The sequence below is a fragment of the Stigmatopora nigra genome, chromosome 2 (genome assembly GCF_051989575.1).
Source record: "Stigmatopora nigra isolate UIUO_SnigA chromosome 2, RoL_Snig_1.1, whole genome shotgun sequence".
Taxonomy (NCBI): domain Eukaryota; kingdom Metazoa; phylum Chordata; class Actinopteri; order Syngnathiformes; family Syngnathidae; genus Stigmatopora; species Stigmatopora nigra.
The window spans coordinates 17,266,213-17,285,848 of NC_135509.1; the positions used below are offsets into that span (position 1 = coordinate 17,266,213).

General features: G+C 36.9%; 1 long non-coding RNA gene across 1 annotated transcript; it reads right to left on the minus strand.

Moving 5' to 3' along the window:
- Positions 1–9,933: 9,933 nt before the first annotated feature.
- On the minus strand, positions 9,934–19,252 carry LOC144192955 (uncharacterized). Its single transcript, XR_013325514.1, has 3 exons — positions 19,005–19,252; positions 18,289–18,337; positions 9,934–10,352 (listed from the first exon to the last, which is right to left on the minus strand). It is a non-coding gene; the product is annotated as an uncharacterized LOC144192955 (long non-coding RNA).
- Between the last annotated feature and the right edge of the window lie 384 nt (positions 19,253–19,636).

Below are 19,636 nucleotides of genomic sequence, written 5' to 3' on the forward strand. Positions count from 1 at the left end.
TCATACCTAAGGGCAATTTTGAGTATTCATCCAGTCTATCCTGCATGTTTTGGGGATGTGAGAGGAAACCGGAGTACCCGCTGAGGGGGAGCACATGCAAACTCGACATATTGAGGAACAAGCTGGGATCGAACCCTCGACCCCAGAACTGTGAAGCTTCTCAGATACCTCTAAAGTTTAGATTTGTGTATTGATTTGATAAATCGTATTTTAAACAGGTTACTGGAGGAGTATAATAGTTATGCTCCAACAAAATTAGTTTAGAGTCTAAACTAATTTTGTTGGAGCATAACTATTATACTCCTCCAGTAACCTGTTTAAAATACGATTTATCAAACCCATACACAAAAATAAAACGTTTAAAGACAAAGAAAAATGACAAATGCATTCAAGGGCCATTTCTTGATCTTTGATTTCAATATTTCTCTCTTGCCACACTTGAATCATCCCAATTACTAGTTACCTTACACTGAGTTACTGTAGTGTGTAACTATTTTTTAACATGTACTCAGCGCTCTCGTTAATGACACATGTTCATATAGATTAAGAAAGACATTACAACATATAATGTGACCATTATATTAGTTTTGAAAGACTACTAATGGTTCTTTGAGCTATTATCCTTGACCAAAGGGTCTTTTCTAAATGTTGCAAATTGGCACGTAATTTTCATTTTACATAATAGAATGCTTATAGCGTGAAGTGGAGGACATGTGTGAAAAGAAAGATGAAGACATGTCGAAAAAGGGGAAATTATCCACTTAAAAGTTTTAGCTTTACAAGTAGCCGCTTGATGTTGTAGAGCACGTGTCAAAGTAGCGGCTTGGGGGCCAAATCTGGCCCGCCGCATCATTTTGTGTGGCCCGGGAAAGTAAATCATGAGTGCTAACTTTCTGTTTTAGGTTCAAATTAAAGTGAAGAGTATAGATGTATAAATTAAATTATCAGATTTTCCTCCTTTTAAATCAATAATTGTCATTTATAATCAATTTTTACTGTGTTTTTAGTTCAAAAATCATTTGTAAAATCTAAAAATATATAAAAAAAAAAAAGCTAAAATAAACATTGTTTTACATCTATAAAAAACTGAATATTCAGGGATTTTAATCCAGTTCTTTCAATCCATTTATAAATAAAAAAAAATCTAAATATTATATCTGGTCCAGCCCACATGAAATCAAGTTGACGTTAACGCGGCCCATGAACCAACCCGAGTCTGACACCTCTGTTGTAGAGGTTCAATCACCAGACTTGTATTCAGGCAGGCGTGGGCTCGATTCCCGGTGGTATGATTCTGAGTGCTTATAGTCGTTTGTCTCTGTGTGCTCTACGACTGGCTAGCGACCAGTCTCGGGTGTGGTCTGTCTTTGGCCTCAAATCAGCTGGGATAGGCTTCAGCAACCCTTATGAGGATGTTCGGTAAGAAAGATGAATGAGGGTGAAAGAATGAATGAAGTTGGCAAGTTCTCTTGCAGAAATAATGGGCACAATTTTAGAGACCTGTCTCTAAAATTACAAGTACATGTTAAGATATAAAGTGTTTTTCTTCAGTACATTTGGAACAATAACCGGGAAAACAGAAGTAGCAGAAATGTTTTGCTGCTTCACTGTTATTTCCACGAACAACAGAACCCCCTTCCCTAGTTTTTTTAGCATTGAAAACATGATTGATGGAGAGTCCACTTTGGTTGTTTTGTTTAGTAAGTGCCTTTTTTTCCCCAAGTGTCCCTGCTTAGTTATTTTTTTCCATTCATTCATTCATTTATTCATTTTTTTTTTGTTCCACTCAGGGTCACGGCTGCTTGGTTTATATATTAGTAATTTTCTTTTTTCAAATTTGATGCAGCAATTGTAATATTTTTGCAACATCCTAAAGGTTCTTAACTTTTTGTCACCTATTTTAACCTAAGTTAATACATTTTAGATTTTTGCAACATTTGCATGAAAAAGGTAAATAAGTTTATATTAATAAAAACAATTACAGGTTGTCTTCGAATGAGGACAATGGGTCAAGGTATTAAACCCTGTATTCACCAAATCCTTTGTGAATAGATAAATAATTCATTATTTTAATTATTTAAGTATATTTGTACACTTGTATAACCTTAATTTGTACAAATATCAATGTATTCCAAAGGGGCAAAAACAACAAAACATGAATTTCACATCATGACAAGGTAGGAACCATAAAACCTTACTGCAAATGATTTGGACTTTGCCTTTCCATAGTTACACAATGAAAATATACAATTTACCTATCATTTTCACCCCAAAGTCAAGAAAAATGTAATGATATTGTGTGCTTGCGTCACATTAAGCGGGTTCTCATTTTAAGGACGTAAAATGAGGTGCCGTGGTCCCTCTCCTTAGGACTACACCTACATACAAAATATTCAGGTTACAAAAATCTTTGTTGGGAAACCTTTTGTTCCCAGATGAGAAAAACAATCCAACTTAGGAAGTAGGTAAACAAAATCAAACATTTCCTGTACACTCCCTGTATTTTATTTTGAAGTTGGCATCGGGAAGAAATTGTTATGTTTGTAAGGGGGAGAAAGTGTTATGGTGAATAATAATATGGTTTTCATTGTGTTTTGTGTGTGTGTGTATTTGTTTTGGTGAGTTCCTGATTCGTGTGCCTTTGACTCTCGTCCGTCACAGAGTTGTTTCTTGAGTTATTCTGTGCGTGATATAATTTGTGAGTTAAGTTCTCAAGTTGTGTTTTCGTGTGTGTTTATGAATGTTTACTTAGCTGCCACTCGCAATTCCACCTCTGCGTTCTATTGATTTTAATGGCTGAATAAATAATGTTCTTATCTTGTTACTCTTCATTTGTCATATATTCAGTCATTTTCATAGTACGAAAAATCGCAAAAGAAATTATGCTAATTTAATGTCAAATTTGCTTCTACTTACGGAAAAATCTGACTTCTGAAACGAGTTAACTTTAGGTAAGTAGAGGTACAAATGCGGGCAGGCGGGGGATCGATTCCCAATTGTAGTGGTTTAATTGTGAGGGCATATGGTCGTTTGTCTCTCTCTATCTAGCCTATGGCTGTCTGTCGACTGGTCTCGGGATGTAGTCTGCCTTTCTCCTGAAGTCAGCTGAGTCAGGCTCCAGCAACCCGAGAACCCTTTCGAAGATGTGCGATATGAAAGATGAATGAATGAAAAAAGTACCAGGTAATGTGTCAATGCAAGCCAGACTACATATTTTGGAATTTGTTCAACCAGTATCTAGCAATGCAGGCCGTATATCTGCAAGTCAACTTTCCACTAGTCAAACCAGTTCTCCTCCCAATCAGTGTATCATCAATCAGAAATGAAAATGAAAATCAGACATAGGCATTGTCGTCATCATTGACTTGACAAAAAAGCCTAGTAGTCATCATACCCTCAGCAGCGTATGACGAAATTGTATAGTGCTTCTCCACAAGTTCGTCTTCCCAGGCCAGACACATTTATGACATTTATTTATGACATATTCATACTTGTTAGCTCTCCGCCTTGAGCGCCATTTTCCGGCGACTACAAGTTGCCTCACCGATGCCAACAAGAATAAGATGGATCACTTACCTCTCAGTCTTTATACTTACCCTCCCTCAGTCATCCTGTGGAAGGTAGATCTGCACCAAACGACCTTCCTGTTTCTTCAATTCGACTTGACTTAACTTAATGAGTCTGAAAGGCAAATTTCACATGTAGGGATTCTCATTGGTCCAATCTCTTACCAATTCTATGTATATGCTTACATAACTGGTCTTGAAAGTACTGACTACCTGATCCGACTCACCTTCCCGGGCCGGGACTCGTAAGCGCACACCAGGAGGGCATGATAATCATTTGGCTCAAAGCCAAGTCTACTAGCTGTGGTTGGTGTGCTGTTTTGAAGGCATCGAAACTGAGGTTTCGTTGGCATCCTACTCACCTGCTTGCACATTTTTCATTTCCTTTAGCTCTGGTAGCACAGATGACACACAAATCTACATTTTATGGTTATAGTCTCACTGAGTAAATGCGTTGAACAAATCAGTAAAAAGATGTGACAATTTTTTTCCCTGATAAAGTTGAAAAGACAGAAGTACTGTATTTTTCGGATTATAAATTGCAGGATTTTTCATAGTTTGGAAAGGGGTGCGATTTATACTCTGGTGCGATTTATGCGTGAAATTATTAACATGTTTTTTTTTCACATTAAACCGTAAGAGGACGCTCTAGGCCTGTGTTGCTAGAGTTATCTGGATAACTCTTTATGTCTCGTTATGTCGTTACTGACATTACCAGGCATGTCAGTCATATAACATTAGTATACCTATTCAGTCTGTTATCTTAATTTTAAATTTCCTTTCAAGACGTTGCACGTTTTTGGTGTTGGATTTTATCAAATAAATTTGTCCAGTGTGTCGTATATGTTTTTTTCCCCTTCTTAATTATGCATATTTTTTGGCTGGTGCGAGTTATACTCAGGTGTGACTTATAGTCCAGAAAATACGGTAATCATTTTTGGGGCCACCCAAAAAAAAACTTTTTAAATATTCAATTGTTGACTTAGAGAAAAGATAATTGTTCTTTATGCATAGAAAAGGGGTGCTAATATGAATAAAAAACACACAAATTACTTAAATTACTGCCATTTTCTTTTCCTGAAAGAGTATTTACAACAGGCCACTGCATGAAAGTTCAACAGAAAAGAAAAAACTTTACAAATGGATCTTGATAAAAGTTCATCTTTGAAAATAATGTGCTTTTTTTTTTAACCATTTCCTATGTTTTTTTTCCCTTACAACAACATGTGATATAATGTATTTCTGCTTGGCATTTAACAAAAGCTTTTAACTTTCTGTAAAGACAAATTTCAGAGGACAGTGGGACATTTTCGCAAATCACCCCCCCCCCCCCCCCCCCCCTGTAAGATTACAGTGATCATAAATGCATTACGGCAGGCCGATTTGCAGCCAACTTAAAGAGTGTACTGCTGGGCTGTGATGGAAGTGGAAAGACGGATGAAAAAATGCTGCACCTTTCTGTGTGTTGGATGTGTTGTTAATTGAGCCGTTGCTAGGAAAAATACTTGAAATGTCATTTAGATTCCCAGAAGAGTTTTACGGTATATTTCTTTCCGTTGTTGACAAAAAAAAAAAACTGAGGGGATACTTCAGTTAACTTATTTTTTTGTATATTGTGACTGAATAAGGTGGCTTCATGTAGTCGGTGTACAGTAAGCTTCAATTTTTAATAGCTTTGAACCATATGATTATGACTTTCGCATCATTTTTTTCTGCTGTCTCATTATTGGTCTTACATTTATTTGTTTGAAAAGTTCACGGCGTGGCTTTCAAAATATTTTTCGAAAAATTCTTCCCTAATAAATTGCAAGCTTCTGGCTTCGTCAGGACGAAATGAAATGGGCACTCAACGCTGTTCACATACTTTTGCGGTCAACCATTCTTTTTCATCTGTGCTGATCAAAAAGTGTATATGTCACATTCATTTGATATAATAGAATATGGAATGTCAGCATTGCTAATAGCTTCAAACAATGTGTCACAAGAAGAACCAATGTGAAGTCATATTTTAAGCTTTTGATTGGAGATTTAGGATTTTGTTATTTGTGTTTTGTGAATATCGTGTGCTGTTCTCTACATATCAAAATGAAATATATATATCTATTTAATATATTTGAATTTGCTTTGTTGTCTTTGACTGTCTGTAGACAGCTCACTATTGAAAATTACAATCTGCTTTATTGGCTTGTACATTTAAATTAAAGTATAAAATAAAGCAAGAATAAAAAAAATTGCGGGTGTTTTTAGGCTGCAGTTATATATATATATATATATATATATATATATATATATATATATATATATATATATATATATATATATATATATATATATATATATATATATATATATATATATATATATATATATATATATATATATATATATATATATATATATATATATATATACACACACATATATATTTATATTCATTCATTTTCTGAACCGCTTATTGTCACAGGGATCACAAGGGGAGCTAGAGCCAATCCCAGTAAATTGCCAGCACCAAGTTGGGGACACCCTAAATTGGTCACTATCCAATCACAGGGCACAAGGGGACCATTTACCGTCACAATCATGCCTCAATCACATTCATACTCTTCAATCTACCCTGCATGTTCTTGGGATGTGAGAGGAAAGCGGAGTACCCACTGAAAACCCACAGAAGGGGAGAACATTGAACTCTACAGAGTGAGGAGTGACTTGGGATCGAACCCTCGACCCCAGAACTGTGAGGGCGACACGCTAACCACGTGACTGCTGGGCCTCCTTACACACACTCTATACAACACGCTTATTCATTTATTTAGATATGTATTCATGTATTCATTTATATATTTATTTGCGCATTTATGTATTTATGTATTTATTTATTAACTTATTTATTCCCTATCTATTTATGTCTAAAATGTCTTTTCCTGTGTCTGCATTCTCACCCTCTTGCAATTGTGACAATGAAATTTCCCAAATACGGGACAAATAAAGTTATCTAATCTAATCTAATCTAATCTAATCTAATCTAATCTAATCTAATCTAATCTAATCTAATCTAATCTAATCTAATCTAATCTAATCTAATCTAATCTAATCTAATCTAATCTAATCTAATCTAATATACAAGAGGGGCGTTGCCTTTCAAAGTACTAGAATTCAGCATAGCAGTTATTTATTTTTTTAGTCTGTCAATTTTCTCTCTGTGTTGTTTTGACAACATTGTCTTCTATTTGTAACTTTGTAAACATGATGGTTAAGCTCTCCATTTTCTTTATAAATATCTGTCATTTAATATGAAAAGAGAAGCTAGCTAGAGCTAAATGAGGTGGGATTGATCCACTGTTGATTGAAGTGCGTTGACAAATTAATTAACAAGCAACCATCTGCTTCATCTTTCCTAACGAGAATACTGTACTTTATAAGAAAATTTGCGAGCTTCTTATGCCAAAGTACCTATATACTGCTTGAAGTAAATAAAATGAGAGAAATATGTAAGGGAGACTTTTTGTCACTCTACTTCAGCCGTCCTCTCGCTCAGGTTGGAACTTAAAGACGCGAGGTCACACACAGCAGTATTTAGCCAAAGTAAGAGAGGGCAAGCTCAAAAGGAGGGCTTAAAAAGCGGGGACCTGAACTTGTTTTGCACCACTTTCATATCCCCCAATTCTGACAGAGTTAAATGGCCTTGGCGGGGGACTGAGCGGCTGTACACATTACAGCCAAGACTCAACTGTGAGAGTCAAAGAAGGCCTGTAATTTCTGCCATTTGAGAGTGTGAGCTGAAAATCAGAGTGATGGCCACTTTTCTATTATTATTTCTTTTGCAGAGTGCTGGCTGAAAAAAAAAAACCTGCATTCGGAACACGTCCATCAGTCGCTACAAGCATTCAGAAATTGTATTTGTTATGCTGTCATGTACAGTTTTCAACATTGAAAAGCAAGCGCCAGATTGGATGGAAAAGCAGACCAAAGCTCGCCATGTATGTATTGCTTCTCTTTCCATACTGATGGATACGGCGGCACATTCCACATAATCATCACTTACATTGGAAAATGGATTCCATTGTGTTGTTATCTTAATTCCCGTTGGCAGTATTTTTGGGATTGAATCTAAATGAACCTCACCCTGAAATGTGTTAATGATTGAAATACTCACATTTCATCAAGGTGAAGGATTTTTCACTCTGCTAATACGGGCAGCAATTCATTGTTTTGTTCTTGTTAGAGTTATTTTTACAGTTAGATCTAGGCCCATGATTTCAGCGCATTTACATCAATCACACATCATCTACTGAACCACTTTTATTCTTATGCAGTTCACGGGGGTTCTGTAGCTACCCAGTCCTAACAATTTTGTTTAGATTATCATTATGGATTGGAATTGGAATGGATAACTTTATTTATCTCGTATTCGTGAAATTTCATTGTCACAGTAGCAAGAGGGTGAGAATGCAGATACAGGAAAGGCATTTTAGACATAAATAGATAGGTAATAAATAAACAAATAAATAAATATATCTTTTTGTGACCTATTTATGTCTAAAATGCCTTCCCTGTACCTGCATTCTCTCCCTTGGGCTGTATATATGTTATATTTTGAATTATTCATTTATATAAATAAGACCATTTAAGGTGTAACACTTCATTTTGAAATATTTAAATTGCTAAATATTTGATACATGTGCAAAAAAAGCAACAAAAATTGTCAAGCCACATTTGAAAACTGTCTATTCATTTAAAAATATTGAAATTGTTGTTACTTCCCATGTGGAGAAAAAATGAAAACGGACATTTTAAAGCGATAGAAGCTACATATGCGATCGATTACAAATCGACGTAACTACGATGATTCACAATGCACTCGTATTACCGAATTCTTCCGGTTGACATTGTCGTTAAAATCAAGATAGCGGAAGCCATAGTGATGGTGTGAATTTTGAGGGATTTAAATTGGAAATGTGTTATTTTTCCGAAATGGTTGCTTCCCCCAAAAAAAGTTTGTGACTTTTTGGGGGGATTTCCGGAGTTTAGGGAGGTTTTCAGGAGTCATGGAGTTTGTGTTGCATTTCCTGAGAAACTCCTGGAATTCCGGAGTAGTTGGCAGCCTTGCAAAATGTTGCTTAAATGTTGAAAACGTAATGTCTTGCTTTACAAATGGTGAACTTGGCAAAAAGAGATCAGAGAGGGAAAAAATTGCATCTATTAGAATTTAAGAAATGGAATACCATGGTGTTCATTCATTCATCAACCCTCGAAACTGTTCATTTTGATGCATTCACTACATTCTGTTGAATGCCAGTCTTATGGTTTGATGTGCTTTGTGAGTTTATATTCACTCCCAGTGATGCTTAGCCCTTTTATTGTTTTTTCCCCGATAGTTCTTGCCAGTTTAGTTGAGATTCCTGCGTTGTAGTGCTCCTAATATTGATTGCTATGTTTTTTACGCTGCAGTGATTTCTGTTTTGTACTAAAAAGATCATCCCTGTTGAGTTTTCTCTAATTCTAGTTGTGGCTTTAAAATTTTAACTTGTAAATTGTATTTTTTGGATCCCTATGCGAACTTATCACTGTTGATGAACAGAGAAACAAAGTCAATACTAAAGTGTGATGAAAACAAATACTCCATTATACAAATGTTCATGTTCTTTGCAAACAAGGCATAAATTAAGAAAAACAAACAGGTTCTCTATGATAACAATGAAGAGCCAATCTTTGCACGATAGATTTTCAAAAGTTCTTTTGGCTTACGTGGTTGAGTATAATTGCTCTATGAGAATAAAGCAGTAGATAATGCATTAGTTTTCAACTTGAATTGAATTTGATTTTGTGTCCGTCTTTTCATTTTAAAGCTTTCAATCCCAATTAAATCATTTATGAAATTACTGAGGCGTTGTGGCTGTCTTTAAAAACGACTATTCGCGTTGGAGACGTTTCAGCCGCGCTCATGAATACAGACTAATGATAAAAAAGTAATAACCTGTAAATATTAAAACCATAATAGTTCATGTTGATGGACAAACTTGTTTACACACTGAGAATAAATAATATGAAAGAGAGACGTGATCATGCAAAAGCCTGGCTAATAAAGACTAACTTGGTGGCTGAGCTCTTGTGATAAAACTATAAATTCAGCATTAACTTTCGACTATTCGGCTCTTTTTCTTCTTGACATCGACTCAAAAGATAGATGTTGAAGGAGTTCCACGTCGGCGAGCATTACCTATGAACACAGGTAGTTTTCGGTTCGGAGGAGCAAAACTCGTGGAAGTGGAACTGCAACTAACTCCGCAGCACTGCGGATGTATAGGTTTTTTTCTGAGGCCACGTCGCATAAGTATGTTTATATACGTACAAATGCGTGGGGGTGTGTGTGCGCACGGCTGTGTTGGACAGATGCTCTCTCTCAGTGAGCATAATGAATTACCTAAAAGCCGTTAAGCCAAACATGGCTGCTCTGGCCGTTGGTTTACCTAAGACTGATAGGACCATCTGCCCAGGTGACTCTATTCTCCGCATTACTCTTTAATGCTACGAAACCAGACGCTTATCTGCTTGGGTGCGGCCACATTGCTGATTAAAAACATCAGGACTTCAACAGTTGCCCGTGTGGGTTTGTGTGTCCATGCAGTAGTAGTAAATGCTGCTTTTGACAAGGACTGAGGTTGAGGGAGATTCGAACTCTTGGACTGTGAGTTTGTACCTTGGGCATTTTTTCACCACAAAGGCATATGCAAGGAAACCTCTATCCATATGCACCCTGGGTCATTGGTGATTTTCATCAGCAGGCAGCTGTTGCACAGACAAAAACAAAATAATTACCAATCAGCTCGAAACTAGCTGATGAACATAATGGAGCATTTAACAGCTAACAAGCCAGGATTTTTACCTCCAGAGACGGTGGGTTGCAAATAGCAAAAATGGGTACAGGAGAATAAAAATGGCACTTAGAACAGCTTGTTATAATTGTACCTCACATTGACTTTTAAATAATTGTGAAAATCTTTATATTTATGATGTAGAACTGTAATATATAATTCCTGTCGACTCCATATGACTTAACTTTATAATGCATCATATATATATATATATATATATATATATATATATATATATATATATATATATATATATATATATATATATATATATATATATATATGCATACATACATATACATATATACATATTCATACATACATATACACATATATACATACATACATATAACCCATACATACATATACACACATATATATATATATATATATGCATACATACATATACATATATACACAAATATACACATTCATACATACAAAAATATACACATATAAACACAAATATACACATTCATACATACAAAAATATACACATATATACACAAATATACACATTCATACAAACAAAAATATACACATATATACACAAATATACACATTCATACATACAAAAATATACACATATATACACAAATAGACACATATATACAGTTGTGTTCAAAAGTTTACATACACTGAAGAACAATGTCATGGCACTCTTGAGTTTCCAGTTCTTTCTAGAACTAGTTTTTTTTCTCTGATAGTGATTGGAACAGATACTTCTTTGTCACAAAAAAACATTCATGAAGTTTGGTTCTTTGATGACTTCATTGTGGTTGAACAGAAAAAAAGTGATCAAATCTGCTGGGTCAAAAATATACATACAGCAGCGTTAATATTTGGTAACATTTCCCTTGGCCATTTTCACTTAAATCAGGTGCTTCTGGCAAGCTTCTGGTTGAATCTTTGACCAGTCCTTTTGACAGAATTGGTGCAGTTCAGTTACATTTGATGGCTTTCTGACATGGACTTATTTCTTCAGCATTGTCTACAATTTCTCAATAGGGTTTAGGTCGGGACTTTGGGAAGCCAATTCAAAAACCTAAATTGTAGCCTGATTTAGCCATTCCATTACCACTTTTGTTGTGTGTTTGGGGTCATTGTCTTGTTGGAACACCCAACGGCGCCCAAGACCCGATCTTTGGGCTGATGACTTTAGGTTATCTTGAAGAATTTGAAGGTAATCCTCCTTCTTCATTATCCCATTTACTCTCTGTAAAGCACCAGTTCCATTGGCAGGAAAACAGGTTAAAGGCCTCACCTTTTCTCTACCAAACATATTGCTGGGCATTGCGGCCAATCAGCTCAATTTTTGTTTCGTCTGACCACAAAAGTTTCCTCCAGAAGATCTTATCTTTGTCCATGTGATCAGCAGCAAACTTCAGTTGAGCCTTAAGGATCCGGTTTTGGAGCAAGGGTTTCCTTCTTGCACGGCAGCCTCTCAGTCCATGGAGAAGCAAAACACGCTTGATTGTGGACACTGACACCTCTGTTCCAGCAGCTTCTAAATCTTGGCTCGGTTGAATTTTCACCCTCCTGACCAATTTTCTCTCAGCAGCAGGTGATAGCTTGCATTTTCTTCCTGATCGTGGCAGTGACAAAACAGTTCCAAGCACTTTATACTTACAAACAATTGTTTGCACTGTTGCTCTTGCGACCTGCAGCTGCTTTGAAATGGCTACAAGTTACTTTCCTGACTTGTTCAAGTCAAGGATTCGCTTTTTCAGATTCATGCTGAGCTCCTTTGACTTTCCTATTGTAGCGTTTGTGGGCGTTTGCATCCTATTTAAATGGCCTCAGAGAAGTCACCAGCTGTAGTCACTCACGACACGGGAAAGCGAGGAACGAGGCACATGGAACAGGGATTTAGGTAACGTGGAAACACGCATGGACAAAGAAAAGTAGACGATCCGACGAATGACATAACAATCAGTGGGGTTTAAATAAACTGACATGGGTTAGCGAGACAATTAGGAACACCTGGGAAACACACGAGGGAGCAGGCAAGGAATTCACCAGGGGCGGAGAAACGACAGCTGAACACAAAGGGCAATCACTCAAACAGGACACCAGGGGTAAAAAGCATAAAACCAAGCAACCCTAACATATATTGATTATCTATGATTATCTAACATATATTGATTATCTTTGTGTTTGTTGAGTCCATAGACTCAGCGAGTGGTGCGCTCTCATCAATTTGGCACTGAACGTCTCCAAAACCATAGAACTGATCTTGGATTTCCGAAGGCACAAGCCCGCTCTGCTCTGATGATCTCACTTGGACTACTAATTTCTTTCTTTCTTATTTATTGATGATTTATTTGACCGTTTGTTGCTGTATTTTGTGCACTATTTGGTAAAAGCTTTAAATCACAGTATACTTGTTTAATGACAATAAAAACATTCAATTCAATTTCTTTTTAATTGTAAAAATGGCTAACGTGTTTAGCATTGTGATGAGCTGAGTGGATTGAAGGAAGTGGAAGAATATGTAGCCTTTTCTGTTGTTTGAATCAAGACATTTTTACTGAAGACTTATTTGTTGAGGTGACAAATGACATGCTGCCAATCAAGAGTTTTTAACAATGGCATGGCAACCGAAACAACAAGGCTTTGTTTGGCGTCGTCAAAAGGGCACCGACAGCCGACGACGTGATTGCCCAAGTCAAAATTTAGGAAATTGACATCATTTGGTCATCAGGGATACTCAAACTACAACCTTCTTTAAAATGCCAGCAATCTTTGCCATTAAGCAATTATACAAGTCTAAAATATTCACTCGCTTCACACTTTAAGCTTCAAGCGGGTTCTGCATGCACGTATTTTAGTCACGAGGAGAGCTTTCACTATGATTACCTAGTTTCGAAATCCTCATTTCTACTTAAATCATTCACTCACTTGATGGCAACACATTTACACGGTTTGTGAAATTCAGATGTCACTAGGCAATGCACATTAGATTCAGGGGTAAAAGTTGATTGTGGACATGACGACGAGACAGGTTTTGCATTTTGATTTGCAGCGGGGAGATATGTGAAAGAAAAAAAGTGACAAAGACAGTAACTGGTCGTGCAACTAAAGGGTAGAAGATATTGGCAAGTATAGAAGAACTTACAGATAAACCAGGAAGAAGACCTATACAAAAGATACCAAACTTGCATGGACATGGACTAACATGTATAAACAAACACGAGGTGATAGTTATTTCATTGGAGAAGAACCATATAAAACCGACAATTTCAATAGTAAAAGACAGAAACACCACCACTCAATGTGCTGGAAGGAATGAAAGAAAGCAGGTTGTCTTTATTGCTCTTGGGCAGCCACTGTTTCATATCTGATTCCATTTCTCATTCAATTAACATATCTTAGTTTGTGCAAAACGTATCATAAAAGCAGGCTGAACAAATTGTGAACAGCATAACCTTAATTTCCTTATGGAGAAATATTTTATATATATATATATATATATATATATATATATATATATATATATATATATATATATATATATATATATATATATATATATATATATATATATATATATATATATATATATATATATATATATATATATATATATATATATATATATATATATATATATATATATATATATATATATATATATATATATATATATATATATATATATATATATATATATATATATACACATACATATACACACATATACATATACACACATATACACACATATACACATACATATATATACGGATTGATAGTCTTTCATTCGCTATGTTTGCTTGAAGAGGCGAGAAGAGTAAATGTATGGTCTTTATTTTCCAATTTAGTTGTTGCCCGAGATGCAATGTTAATAAAGGCTAACATCTCCCATCTATGGCTGTGCTCATTGAATATGAAGCACGGGTTTGACATGTCCGGTCCTCGAGAGCCCCTATCCAGTCTGTTTTCCATTTCTCCCTCCACCAACATACCTGAAACAAATCATCGGGATCGGTTTCAAGCTTCTGGACAGCTTGCTGATGAGTTGATCATTTGATTCAGGTGTGGTAGAGGAGGGAGACATGGAAAACAGACTGGATAGGGGCTCTTGAGGACAAGACTTGGCCACCCTTGATCTAAAGCATTTTTTTTTTGTATAACAATCACTAGATAATCTCATCTCACCACTTTATTCTCATTAGAGTCGCAGGGGTTGCTGGAGCCAATCCCAGCTGTCTCCAGGCCAGTGGCAGGGGATACCCTGAATCAGTGGCCAGGCGATCGCAGGGCGAGAGGAGACAGACAACCAAGCTCAGACTCATTCCTATCGGCAATTTAGTGTCCAATCTGCCTACCATGCATGTTTTTTGGAAAGTGGGAGGAAACCAACCAGAGTACCCGCACAAAACCCACGCAGGCCCGAGGAGAACATGCAAACTCCATACAGGTGGAGCAACCTGGATTTGAACCCAGGACCCCTGAGCAGTGACGCCATTACTAGATCAGTGTTTTGAAAACGAAATGTTTCTCTGAAGTCGAAAAACTATTCTTTTGACTACGTATGTTTTTTAAATTTTTTAACATTGCATGTACTATCACCCGTTAGATTAATGGGGACGGGTATGCGAATTTCCGAATCAATTCAACCTGAATTTACCACAGGTAGATTTCAATTAGGATGCAGAAACCTCCCATGATCAGTGGAACGAAACATCCCTGAGCTCAATTTCTTCCTCCGTTGAAGGGACACGTGATTTCCCTTTTTTATTTGCAAATTATTAAAAGAATATTTTTGTAGAAATCTGAAGCAAAAAAATGACAAATGTTTAAAAGCGAAAGGTGGAAACAACGAGCACTGACCACTTTCCAGATACAAGATGGTCAAGCAGCGGCCAATGCGGACAAGCACGGGTTTGATTCCCACTGGTGGTTTGATTGTGGATGTGAATGGTCGTCAGTCTTTCTGTCTATCAAAAGAAAACCCACACAAGCCCAGGTAAAACATGCAAACTCCATAAATTGAGGACCCACCTGGAATTGAACCACAAAACTGTGAGGCCAATGCACTAATCACTCTCCCACTTAGTTGCCAGGCTGATCCTCGTGTCAGTTAATTATAATTGATGTGCAAACAAAACTTGGATGGACGAATTCATGAATGGAAAGGTCGAAAGGTCAAGTGTATAGGGAATTATAGTTGATCCTGCAATTCCTACACCTGACCTAGATGTATCTAAAAGAAAACCCACCAAAAATACAAAATAAAATCACTCCACATGTTTAACTTTATGCAAAGCACACTTATTTCAAAATTGGAGTATGCAAAACAACAAAAACAAACAACACAATGGGATTTTCCACAATGGCTTTCTCGTTTGGCTTTTACAATGGCACACAAAGAGCTTTCAAATTGCACATTTGCGTCTGAAAATACACTACATTTTCACATCAGTCTGTCCATCACAAAGGGGAACAAGTGGCAGATTATGCTATTTGGTGGGTAGCAACCAGTTATATAAAATTCATGCTGTAGTTTACAGCTCAAATCACTGTTGTAGTTTCACCTCATGCTCAAGTTGGCCTTAATTGAAGGCACACACATTAAATTATTAGTCTCATTTTCCCATTACACACTTATCGTCACAATTAAAAACAGAAAACAACAGGCTAATAAAGAGGGTCTGTTAATTTAATGAATTAACAAATTTTCAAATTAGCATCCTCCAAAAACACAATCTAACTTGTTTACCAAACTTTCAATGTCACTGCAAATCACGACAAAATCCATAATTGTCGTGATTCATAAGCCAGTTTGGAGATTTGTGGAAAGTCTGCTATGCTCCAAAAACAGGCTTTGCTTCAAAAAAGCACCCTGATGGGACTCCAGCTAAAATGTGATTTCCATAAATTGCAGCGCTGAAATCGCTTTTCAACAAAGCACAACAAGTTTAAAATATTATCTCAAAGCGAAACACGTTTTCTAGTCTGTCTAAGCACGGCTCGAAGGTCATCAACATACAGAGGACGTCAAATAGCTTGCAGAATCCACAACGATAAGTTGAGGAATGTTTTTGTCAAAACTTTTTGATGGATTTTTTTGACGGAAAAAGAAAGGAGGTTTCCCAACCTGCTGCCGCTGACTTTTAGCATTGAAAAAATCTCAAGGCACACCACTAGCTGAAAATCTTCCAATTTAAAACTGTCAGCTATATATTACCGTTATAAAGTTGTTCTTTTTTTTAATCAACAGGAATTATATAATTCCCCCTAAATGATTCTAAAATCATGTTTTTCGCACCAATCGAATGCCATCATAGTTGTTGTCCTTAGACCCCGAACAGCTTTCAGTTCGACTGATGTTAAAATAATTAATGCAACGTTCCATACCACCCTGGTCACAATCTATTCCAGCTGCTGCCCTCTGGCAGACGCTATAGCTTCCACAAAGTACGAACAAATAGGCTTAAGGATAGCTTTTTTTCCCACAGCCATCAGGACTCTGAACTTGCGGTAGCACGACACACAATCCCTTCTGTGTAAAAACTTCGGGGTGAGGGAACATGAAGGACGTTGGGTGGTTATCTGCCTTCTGCTAGCTGACTAAAGGTAAGTGAGAAGACAGTGAGAGGTAAGTAATCAATTTTATCTTTTGTTGGCATCGGCGAGGCAAACTTTTGCAGTCGCCGGGATTTGGTTGCGCTGAGGGGGTGATGTGATGTATCCATCACGGCAGAGTGCAAACGAGTCTGAAATGATCACTTATTTGGGCCTTTGCCTGGGAAAACACGCTTTGTGGAGAAGCACTACTTATTTATAGTTGGTGACCTACATCATGTGTCAAAGTGGTGGCCCGGGGGCCAAATCTGGCCCACTGCATCATCATTGTGCGGCCCGGGAAAGTAAATCATGAGTGCTGACTTTCTGTTTTAGTATCAAATTAAAATGAAGAGTTATGATGTAGATTAAATTTCCTGATTCTCCCCCTTTTAAATCAATAATTGTAATTTTTCAATCAGTTTTTTCTGTCTTTAGTTTAAAAATCGTTTTGTAAAATCTAAAAATATACAAAAATAGCTAAAATAGACATTATTTTATATCGATAAAAAACTGAATATTCAGGGCTTTTAATCCAGTTCTTTTAATCCATTTATTTAAAAAAAATCTTAACATTATATCTAAAATGGTCCGGCCCACATGAAATCGAGTTAACGTTAACGCGGCCCGCAAACCAACCTGAGTCTGACACCCTTGCCCTACACTATAAAAATACAGCTTTTCTATGAAGGCCCATGAAATTTCTGTCCAAATAAAGCTTTCACTTGTTCAACTAGAAAAATAATGTACTCTCATTTCATTTTTTGCATCATCCCCTCCCTAAATTGAAAGTAATGAGAGGGGAAAAGTCATTAAAGAGAAGAGAAATGAAGGCTGGAAGAACAGCGCAGTCACCGTTGCGTGTGTAGTGCAGGTGAATATGCTGGACTCCTTAATAGAAATTAATGTGTAAATATGTATCATTCATATGCATATCCGTGTTCTTTAATCAACCTTTGACTTGTTTTTGTACAAATTGTGACTTCATTGTAATGCTCATTTTTGCTTAGAAGAGCTAAAAAGTGATTCCTTCTGCTAAGAAATTTAGCATGTGCTGTTTTTTTTTTAATGAACAAGACAAGTACCAAAACACAAGAAATCCAGCAAAACTAGTGGATGTGTTAAGATTTTCTATAGGTTTTGAGGGTGTCCCCCACATCTGGCCTGGAGTCCGCTGGGATAGGCTCCAGCACCCCCCACAACCCTAATGAGGATAAAGCAGTTCAGAAAATGAATGAGTGAATGAATGAATGATTAAAGATATCATCATGTAAACTCACCTGGGAAAGGCTCCGGCACCCCCCGCGAACCTACTGAGGATAAACTGTTCTGAAAAATAATTTAAAAGAATGTAAAGTATGTTAATTTCAATATTGTGGTGGATGATGTAGTGAACAAACTACAGCTTTTAGTTTCAAATGATATATGATTTTCAGAGTAAAGACCTTTAAAATTCGACTCCTTAAAAAAAACTGTCGTATTATTTGATTCACTCTTCAACACCTCATCGCCCTTTTCTTGGGGTAAAAATGCCAAGATAATTTTTCTGATATTTCAAACCAAGTGGGGTGCGGGTCGGCGGTGTGTGTGTGGGGGGGCTGGACGTGGCATTGGCAGTGACGTCACTTGACAGACCTCCCATTGGATCGGCGGAGGCTTTTAAAACGCGCACACATGAGACCCGGCGCTCACTTTGGGACTGACTGTCCGTCACCAGGTGAGACAAACGGAAAGAAACGCGGATAAAAAAAAACTAAATGCGCTCATTTTAATTAAAAAAAAATCCTGCATGAGTATATTTAAATCAGCTCTAAATGCACTGTCTTGCTTTCCCCCCCATTTAGACGTGATGAGGACGCAAAGGAAGACCACCCATCAAGATATCAACAGGTATTTAAAACAACTCAAAAGTAGACACTATATTGATCTAATTAACAATGAGCGACTCAATAATCAATATTGATTAGATGTAAGAAAAGTGAAACCTGCTGCTCACCTGCAATGGATTAGCAGCAGCATCTTTGGGGGTCCAATTGAAAGCCAGCCGCTTAACATACAATTCCTTCCATTCTCCTTCAAATGTTGACTTTTTCAAAGCTAAATTAAATTCTAAAACCTTGCCTGAATTTGCATTATGGGGACGATTTAAGCCTGGGAAGTATGAATGTTTATTTTCGCCTTGAATACATTCAGCACCACACTTAGAAGGACAGCTCCTAACATTGGTCAGATGTTTGACGTGAATGTGAAAAAATAAATACGATTGACCCGGGGGGGGGGGTTGATAAATTGGTGTCAGCCCGTATTGCCTAACCGAATCGGTATTGGATGGAGGGACTTGAAGTGATTACAGCCTAGTGATGACAGCTTGAGAGGTGTGAAGATGTACCATGCATCTTATTTATTTTGTAAAAGGCCCAAATGAGTGGGAGTGAATAGCAAATGGGGACGTGTCAGTGACCGGCTGTCACCTCCTGGAAGGGTCAGAGGCGTCAAAATGGAAAGTGGTGCTCAATCATTTCCTCCTGTTTATATCGCTATAATAACCCTGTGATGTTCCCCAATATGTGTAGTCCGACACTTACTGTATATATTGCATATGCGGCGTGTGTGTGTGTATATGCATGT